General features: G+C 36.3%; 1 long non-coding RNA gene across 1 annotated transcript; it reads left to right on the plus strand.

Annotated features, from left to right (window-relative positions):
* The first annotated feature begins 6 nt into the window (after positions 1-6).
* LOC110460085 lies at positions 7-8,499 on the plus strand. The gene is made up of 2 exons (XR_002463969.1): positions 7-133; positions 8,047-8,499. It is a non-coding gene; the product is annotated as an uncharacterized LOC110460085 (long non-coding RNA).
* Positions 8,500-9,333: the final 834 nt, after the last annotated feature.

A 9,333-nucleotide genomic window follows, 5' to 3' on the forward strand; every position in this document is an offset into this window, starting at 1 on the left:
GGGTGTAACACTGATAGGGTGTGTAACACTGATAGGGTGTGTAACACTGACACTGATAGGGTGTAACACTGATAGGGTGTGTAACAAACATGGACACACTAAGGACCTGGAAACTGACATACATGTGTAAGAGGTTTTAAAGACGATTATACCATGTCAGAAGTCATCTAGAGTTATTTTTTAAACTTTTTAAAAATTCAATTAAGTGTTACAATCAAATAAAATCAATCTATTATCTTTCCTACTGGCCATATTAAATACATCTGCAAAATACCTACTGCATCTACCAGGTTGAGAAGCGGGTCAGAGTATGTTAACCAGCGGAGAACAACATTACTACGAGTTAATCTGGGCAGATCCTGGTTGTTGTGAAATAGTAGTGATCAAGTCTATATTCTTGATAAATTCTCCAATAACAATTTGATTGTATTAAAATTGATCCCATTTCCATAAACAAAGCACTTTTATGATCGACACCCCTGCTCCTGACCTTTGGTAGGAGTATACACTAGATGGCACAGTAATAGGATTATGTCCAGATTCACATACAACCAAACACACAAATTGTACCACTCATGCCATCAAAAAACACATGATTAATGCCTCATCTGTCACATCTTCATTATATATACTTTAAGAAATACAACCTCCTATGAAAAAAATCATCTTTAAGACATACAATTTATTGGAAAAATATTTATGAATTATCGACAACTCAAAAATACTTTCCATTTCAATAAAACAAACCCTTACCCTATTCACGAAATGATAAATCCTAGTCCAGATAACAACAATTCATGTACAGTGTACAGATGATCACGGGCATCACACAGTGTACAAGACATCTTCTAAGAAGTTAGGTACATATTTGTTCTGAGGCTTACTAAAGGATAAACACTTCATTATATATAATTTGAAAGTTTCTCTGTACAATTTGCACTCTTCCAAATATTTCACTGATATTTCTCGAGCATAAAGACCATCCTGTTTGCAATATATTGATTTATGTATAAAATCTTTATGTATTTCCAGCATAAAATTTATTCTTTTTTAAATGTATCTACATTTATCTACTGTGAAAAGGGAGATAATTATATGGAAAAGGTAATTGCACAACAGCCACTCCACACAAACAAATTAAACCCATATTTCTGTGAACCACAGACACGTTTTCTAAACAGCTAGCCTTATTTCTGTGAACCACAGACACCATATTAAACAGCTAGCCGTATTTCTGTGAACCACAGACACCTTTTTAAACAGCTAGCCTTATTTCTGTGAACCACAGATTTTTTTTTAAACAGCTAGCCTTATTTCTGTGAACCACAGACACCTTTTTNTAGTTAGCGCATTCACCTTCACAAATTCCGCCGGGGTGCCATTCCCCAGCCAGTAAGAGGTTCTGGTTACATTTTATTTATTTCGGCGCAACTTAAAAGAATAGATATCTATATGATGTAGGTGTGGGTAGAGAGAGAAAGATTTAACGACCGACAGCGACTTAAAACTACCTACTTTCACCCTTCACATGGCTTGTTAGGTTCCTTACAGCTGAAGAGCACTGTGAAGAGACATGGTTTCTTCTGTCCGACAACATTTTCTACCGGTAGTGCCAGGGGCGTAGCTGGGATATAAATCTTGTGTAGACACTTGAACAATATAGGCTGATCTAGTTTAGTTTAACGACAACAGTTTTAAAGTTAAAATAAAAGCCATTGATAAGTATACCAGGAGGGTTTAAAAATAAATATTCAATTTCTAACAAGAGGCCCATTGGGCCTGCATCGCTCACCTGGTATAAATCTCAAATTTGTAACCTTAAAAGTGATCTAGAATACAGATACAGGCAAAATATCAGTATTTATGATTAAAATTTATTAAAAATAACCTGTTTAAAGTTTTTAAAACATTCACCCCTGTGATTGAAAGTCGAACAAGGTCATTATGTTGAACACGTTTTATAGCCTTTCATCTCAGGATGCAACTTACAAAATATCAGCATTCTGGGACCCATGGTTATTCAGAAGAGGTCGTTTAAAGATTTTAAACAAATATGACCCCTGTGACCTTGAATATAAGTCAAAGTCATTCACTTTCACAAACATGGTAGCCCTTGATCCAAGCATGCTACTGACTACATACATGTATCGACATTCTGGGCTTTTTGGTTATTTAGAAGAATTCGTTTAAAGATTTTGAACATATTTGATCCCTGTGACTAAGTGAATAAATTTCAATGTCATTCATTTGAACAAACTTGGTAACCCTACATCCCATCATGTTACAGGCCAAATATCATCATCCTGGGCATTTTGGTTATTCAGAAGAAGTCGTTTAAAGGTTTTGTTTAATAATTGACCCCTGTGGCCTTGAATATAAATGAAGGTCATTTATTTGAACATACTTGGTAGCCCTTCATCTCAGCCTGCTACTGCCTAAATATCATCATCCTGGGCATTTTGGTTATTGAGAAGAAGTTGTTTATAGTTTTTAACATATTTGACCCCTGTGACCTTGAATATTGGTGAAGGTCATTCATTTGAACAAACTTTGTAGCCCTTCATCTCCGCATGCTACTGGCCAAATATCATCACCCTGGGCATTTTGGTTATTGAGTAGAAGTTGTTTAAAGTTTTTAACATATATGACCCCTGTGACCTTGAATATGAGTGAGGGTCATTCATTTAAACAAACTTTGTAGCCCTTCATCTCAGCATACTTCTGGCCAAATATCATCTCCTTGGGCATTTTAGTTATTCAGAAGAAGTTGTTTAAAGTTTTTAACATATTTGACCCCTGTGACCTTGAAAATGGGTAAATGTCATTTATTTTAACAAACTTTGTAGCCCTTCATCCCAGTTTGCTTCTAGCCAAATAGCATCACCCTATTTGTGTAAAGCAAAATCTTGACGCCGGACGACGGACGGACGACGGACGCCGCGCCACGGCATAAGCTCACGTGGCCCTTCGGGCCAGGTGAGCTTAAAATGAATGAGAGGTAATGATTCAAATGAGAGAATTTTAGCAGGAGTTTTCAACTAGTTCCCACTGACAATATTTTATCAAACATTTCAAAGTAGAATAAACTGAACAAAATTTAACTTCCTATTAGAGGGAGTATGGTTCATAAAAATAGAAGAGAATACGTAAGTGTTAACGAGAGAGCCAGGTGTTCCGGAAGGGTAATCCAAGTTATGCTACGCCCTGATAGTGAGAACTTGGGGTGTGACAACAAAACGGCACTAATGAGCATAATCAAAAACATCGACCTTCATATCACACCGAGAGATCGCTTTTTTCCCTGTCATATCATGATGGTGACCACAAAACAGTCTTCATTAACCTGTATCTTTTGAAACCCTGTGTTGTAAGTTTGTCCGTCAGCAGCCGACATCTATGATATAATGATGAAGTCATGAAGTTATACTATTTGGAGCAAGTTCTTGAATACCGATCGCATCAACTTCAACATTGAGATGCAGGGCATGTACTGTCAAGAAAGGGAACGTTAATTACCGGGAAATCGAAATTTGATAACGTTTTAAGTAAAGATCGAGGAAAGTGGTTGAGGTAGAAGAGTCAGTAATGTTCTTAACTTCAAGCTCGGGAGGGTATATCAGATCAACGCGGTCAATAGATATATCTTATTATGTAAAGACAGCACTTCGTCAATATATCTGAATGTAAAATTGAATGATTTGGCTGTTTTTTTTTCATGATCGCTCATAAATACATTTAGCCTGGTAATATCGCTGTCCGCCCTTCTTTTTGAAAAGAAAGCTCATAATAAGAGAACGAAGGCGCTCCTTCTGTTTGATATGATGAATGGTAGTGTAAAGGGCCGAAAAGTAAAAAGTTTTTATAAATAGAACGTTTTAGGGGTTTTGATCAACTTTCGGTCAAAATGCCACCCTCAGTGGTCGTATTTATATGTCAAACTAAACTTGTATGTTATTCCTCGAGTACCAAAATTTAAAATGTAATGATAATTTAGATTAATTATAGCTTTGAAATATACGACTCATATTACTGCAGCTACATGAGCCCAGACATATTAGGCGACACGGATGTTGAACACAATCAATCCTAGTCACGACATTGATACTCCCCGGCGCGCCCGAGTATTAACACCGCAATCTTATACACCACTCACATTGCAGCAAATGTTTCAATAAAAATAGATTTTCCGGTAATGTATGAAAAGGGATATTAGCGGTGGACTATGAATACAAACACGGCGACAGGTGCAGAATAAACTCACGAGATTACGGTGTACATGTACCATTAATTGTCAACATCAACACAACGGAAAGCGGACGCCGATGAGGTATACGATATCGTCTACTCCAGTTTCCCGTTAATACAATAAAGATGACATTGTCTAAATATATCAAATTTTAAATCGTTAAGGCATAACAAACATTGTTAATCAAATCAGAAGTTATTCAGGTGTCAGTCTTAATCAAACAGGGCTTAGTATTAAAGACTTTAGATACAACTATATATGTGGGTCTTCTTTAATTCCGTGATGTTCTTAACAATCCTGTTCAAAATTTCCAACAAAGTTTGGTATCAAAAATAAGTTCTTTTAAGTTAATAAGTTATTTTAAAGACGAAAACACAGTACTATATAGTGGGATATTTTACCTGATTTCAATATAAGAAATAGTAACTTCTTGCAAGCCAAGTGAAACAGAATTTCATTAAACAAGAATACCACTGAAGTGACAAGAGAACATTAGGACAAAACAGCATATATTAAACATTATAATGGTTTGTCAGATTGACATTGCCGTGCAAGAGACACATACAAAATTTGAAGGCAGTAATAAAGGAGATATATGTTACGGATTANTCCTGTTTGCTGAGTTCTACAGATTTCCCTCTCCTCGTAACATATGTCAAACAAAACTTGTATGTTATTCCTCGAGTACCAAAAGTTAAAATGTAATGATAATTTAGATTAATTATAGCTTTGAAATATACGACTCGTATTACTGCAGCTACATGAGCCCAGACATATTAGGCGACACGGATGTTGAACACAATCAATCCTAGTCACGACATTGATACTCCCCGGCGCGCCCGAGTATTAACACCGCAATCTTATACACCACTCACATTGCAGCAAATGTTTCAATAAAATAGATTTTCCGGTAATGCATGACAAGGGAAACACGGCGACAGGTGCAGAATAAACTCACGAGATTACGGTGTACACAACGAAAAGCGGACGCCGATACCGGACATGTGAAGGCTAGGCGAGGTATACGATATCGTCTACTCCAGTTTCCCGTTAATACAATAAAGATGACATTGTTTAAATATTTCAAATTTTAAATCGTTAAGGCATAACAAACATTGTTAATCAAATCAGAAGTTATTCAGATGTTAGTCTTAATCAAACAGGGCTTAGTATTATAGACTTTAGATACAACTATATATGTGGGTCTTCTTTAATTCCGTGATGTTCTTAACAATCCTGTTCAAAATTTCCAACAAAGTTTGGTATCAAAAATAAGTTCTTTTAAGTTAATAAGTTATTTTAAAGACGAAAACACAGTACTATATAGTGGGATATTTTACCTGATTTCAATATAAGAAATAGTAACTTCTTGCAAGCCAAGTGAAACAGAATTTCATTAAACAAGAATACCACTGAAGTGACAAGAGAACATTAGGACAAAACAGCATATATTAAACATTATAATGGTTTGTCAGATTGACATTGCCGTGCAAGAGACACATACAAAATTTGAAGGCAGTAATAAAGGAGATATATGTTACGGATTAATACCAGGTGAGCGACGCAGGCCTATTTGGCCTCTTGTTAATCATTACACGTTACGTACAAACGGCTGATATACCTGATACGTTGAGAAGGGTACTAGAATAGAATATAGTTCAAAATAACGTTCAGTATATCTCGTAGTTGTATTAGTCTGCGACAGGCACCACTGGCGGGGACTAAGTTGCACATTATACCCGGTATAGTCGAAACTACGAGAGATCCAGTTTAAAGATTTCAACATATTTGATCCCTGTGACCTTGAATATGATTCAAGGTTATTCATTTGAACACACTTGTTGGCCCTTCACTTCCGTATTTCATCACTCTAGGCCCTTTTAGCTCACCTGGCACGAAGTGCCAATGGAGCTTATAATTATGGTATGGTGTTTCATCAATCCTCTGTCAACTTTTTCTTTGAAGGACTTCTTCTTAAGAACTTGAGGGCCATGCTATTTGGTTAGTAGGTACCTTGGACTGAGTGCTATACATTTTCAACAAAAAATGACCTTGACATACTCTCAAGGTCACAGGAGTCAAATATGTAAACATCTTCCTCAACTTCTTCTGAATTACCAGGAGGCCAAAAATCATGATACTTGATTAGTTTGAAGTTTCATTTAGTCTGGAACATTCTTAACCCAATAAATGGAAGTATTTGCAAAGATAATTTTATTGAGAACATTTTCAAACATCCAGATGAGCGATACAGGCCCTTTGGGACTCTTGATTGTTTAAAGGTTTTTAAGATATTTGACCCCTGTGACCTCGAATATAAGTCCAGCAAAGACAGCAAAATGAACCCAGGGGCAAGATCTTTCTGTCCTACTCCTAAAGTGGGAGTCGTTTGCATTTCATAGATTCATAGATAATACCACTTGTAATGATGTGGGAGAAAAAAAAATCATTTCCCACTTAAGGATTATAGGACAAAAACCTGGAGGCAAGATTCTTAAATGTCTAGCACTTGGCAAAGCCCCCGGCTAGACATTCAAAAATCTTACCCCTTGGGTTGAGATATTTCTGTCTTACCTCCAAGGTGGGAAAAGAGTATATTGTTTTTGCCAGCATTGTGGATATCTCTGTGTTATTAGAAAAGGATATCACATACCGGGAAAAGTGTGGATACACCTGTGCAGTGTAAGAGAAAAAAATCCCAACAGGAAATTCAGATTCATAACCATGTTTATTATGATTCCAACACATCAATCTGCTTTAAGAATTATGTACAATTTTACAGGTATTGTAACAACTTTGAAGATGGGGAGGATCACAATTGAGAGTATGTATTCCATACATACAAATACATCACAGCATTGATATCCAGTACAACAGAATATCACAAAGTTACCTACAAAATATAGACAGAGTACAAATCTGTAGTATCACTAGTTAATAACTACACATGGAAACATGGGGGAAGAGAGAATTCAATGAATTTATAAACTTTTGTCTAGATATTAATTTATAAATATCAAAGAAACAATCACACAATTGACATTTTGTTAAAACTCTCTGTTGTTGGGCCCTCAGAGCCCAGTGAGTCATGGTTACAGAGGAGTAATTAACACTGATAGGGTGTGTAACACTGATAGGGTGTGTAACACTGATAAGGTGTGTAACACTGATAGGGTGTGTAACACTAATAGGGTGTAACACAGATAGGGTGTGTAACACTGATAGGTTGTGTAACACTGACACTGATAGGGTGTAACACTTATAGGGTGTGTAACACTGATAGGGTGTGTAACACTGATAGGGTGTTGATAGGGTGTGTAACACGGATAGGGTGTGTAACACTGATAGGGTGTGTAACACTAAAAGGGTGTAACACTGATAGGGTGTGTAACACTGATAGGTTGTATAACACTGACACTGATAGGGTGTAACACTTATAGGGAGTGTAACACTAAAAGGAGGTAACACTGATAGGGTGGGTAATACTGACACTGATAGGGTGTTACACACCCTATCAGAGTTACACACCCTATCAACGCCCTATCAGTGTTACACTGATAGGGTGTGTAACCCTGATAGGTTGTGTAACACTGATAGGTTGTATAACACTGACACTGATAGGGTGTAACACTTGTAGGGTGTGTAACACTGATAGGGAGTTGATATGGTGTGGATAGGTTATAGGGCGCTGATAGGGTGTGTAACCCTGATAGGGTGTTGATAGGGTATGTAACACTGATAGGGTGTGTAACAAACATGGACACACTAAGGACCTGGAAACTGACATACATGTGTAAGAGGCTTTAAAGACGATTATACCTTGTCAGAAGTTTAAACTTTAAAAAAAAATCAATTAAGTGTTACAATCAAATAAAATCAATCTATTATCTTTCCTACTGGCCATATTAAATACATCTGCAAAATACCCACTACATCTACCAGGTTGAGAAGCGGGTCAGAGTATGTTAACCAGCGGAGAACAACATTACTACGAGTTAATCTGGGCAGATCCTGGTTGTTGTGAAATAGTAGTGATCAAGTCTATATTCTTGATAAATTCTCCAATAACAATTTGATTGTATTAAAATTGATCCCATTTCCATAAACAAAGCACTTTTATGATCGACACCCCTGCTCCTGACCTTTGGTAGGAGTATACACTAGATGGCACAGTAATAGGATTATGTCCAGATTCACATACAACCAAACACACAAATTGTACCACTCATGCCATCAAAAAACACATGATTAATGCCTCATCTGTCACATCTTCATTATATATACTTTAAGAAATACAACCTCCTATGAAAAAAATCATCTTTAAGACATACAATTTATTGGAAAAATATTTATGAATTATCGACAACTCAAAAATACTTTCCATTTCAATAAAACAAACCCTTACCCTATTCACGAAATGATAAATCCTAGTCCAGATAACAACAATTCATGTACAGTGTACAGATGATCACGGGCATCACACAGTGTACAAGACATCTTCTAAGAAGTAAGGTCCATATTTGTTCTGGGGCTTACTAAAGGTTAACACTTCATTATATAAAATTTGAAAGTTTCTCTGTAAAAATGCACTCTTCCAAATATTTCACTGATATTTCTCGAGCATAAAGACCATCCTGTTTGTAATGTATTGATTTATGTATAAAATCTTTATGTATTTCCAGCATAAAATTTATTCTTTTTAAAATGTATCTACATTTATCTACTGTGAAAAGGGAGATAATTATATGGAAAAGGTAATTGCACAACAGCCACTCCACACAAACAAATTAAACACATATTTCTGTGAACCACAGACACGTTTTTTTTTTAAACAGCTAGCCTTATTTCTGTGAACCACATACACCATTTTAAACAGCTAGCCGTATTTCTGTGAACCACAGACACCATTTTAAACAGCTAGCCGTATTTCTGTGAACCACAGACACCATTTTAAACAGCTAGCCTTATTTCTGTGAACCACAGACACCATTTTAAACAGCTAGCCTTATTTCTGTGAACCACAGACACCATTTTAAACAGCTAGCCGTATTTCTGTGAACCACAGACACCATTTTAAACAGCTAGCC

This window comes from Mizuhopecten yessoensis, unplaced genomic scaffold, assembly GCF_002113885.1.
Source record: "Mizuhopecten yessoensis strain PY_sf001 unplaced genomic scaffold, ASM211388v2 scaffold10315, whole genome shotgun sequence".
NCBI classification, from domain to species: domain Eukaryota; kingdom Metazoa; phylum Mollusca; class Bivalvia; order Pectinida; family Pectinidae; genus Mizuhopecten; species Mizuhopecten yessoensis.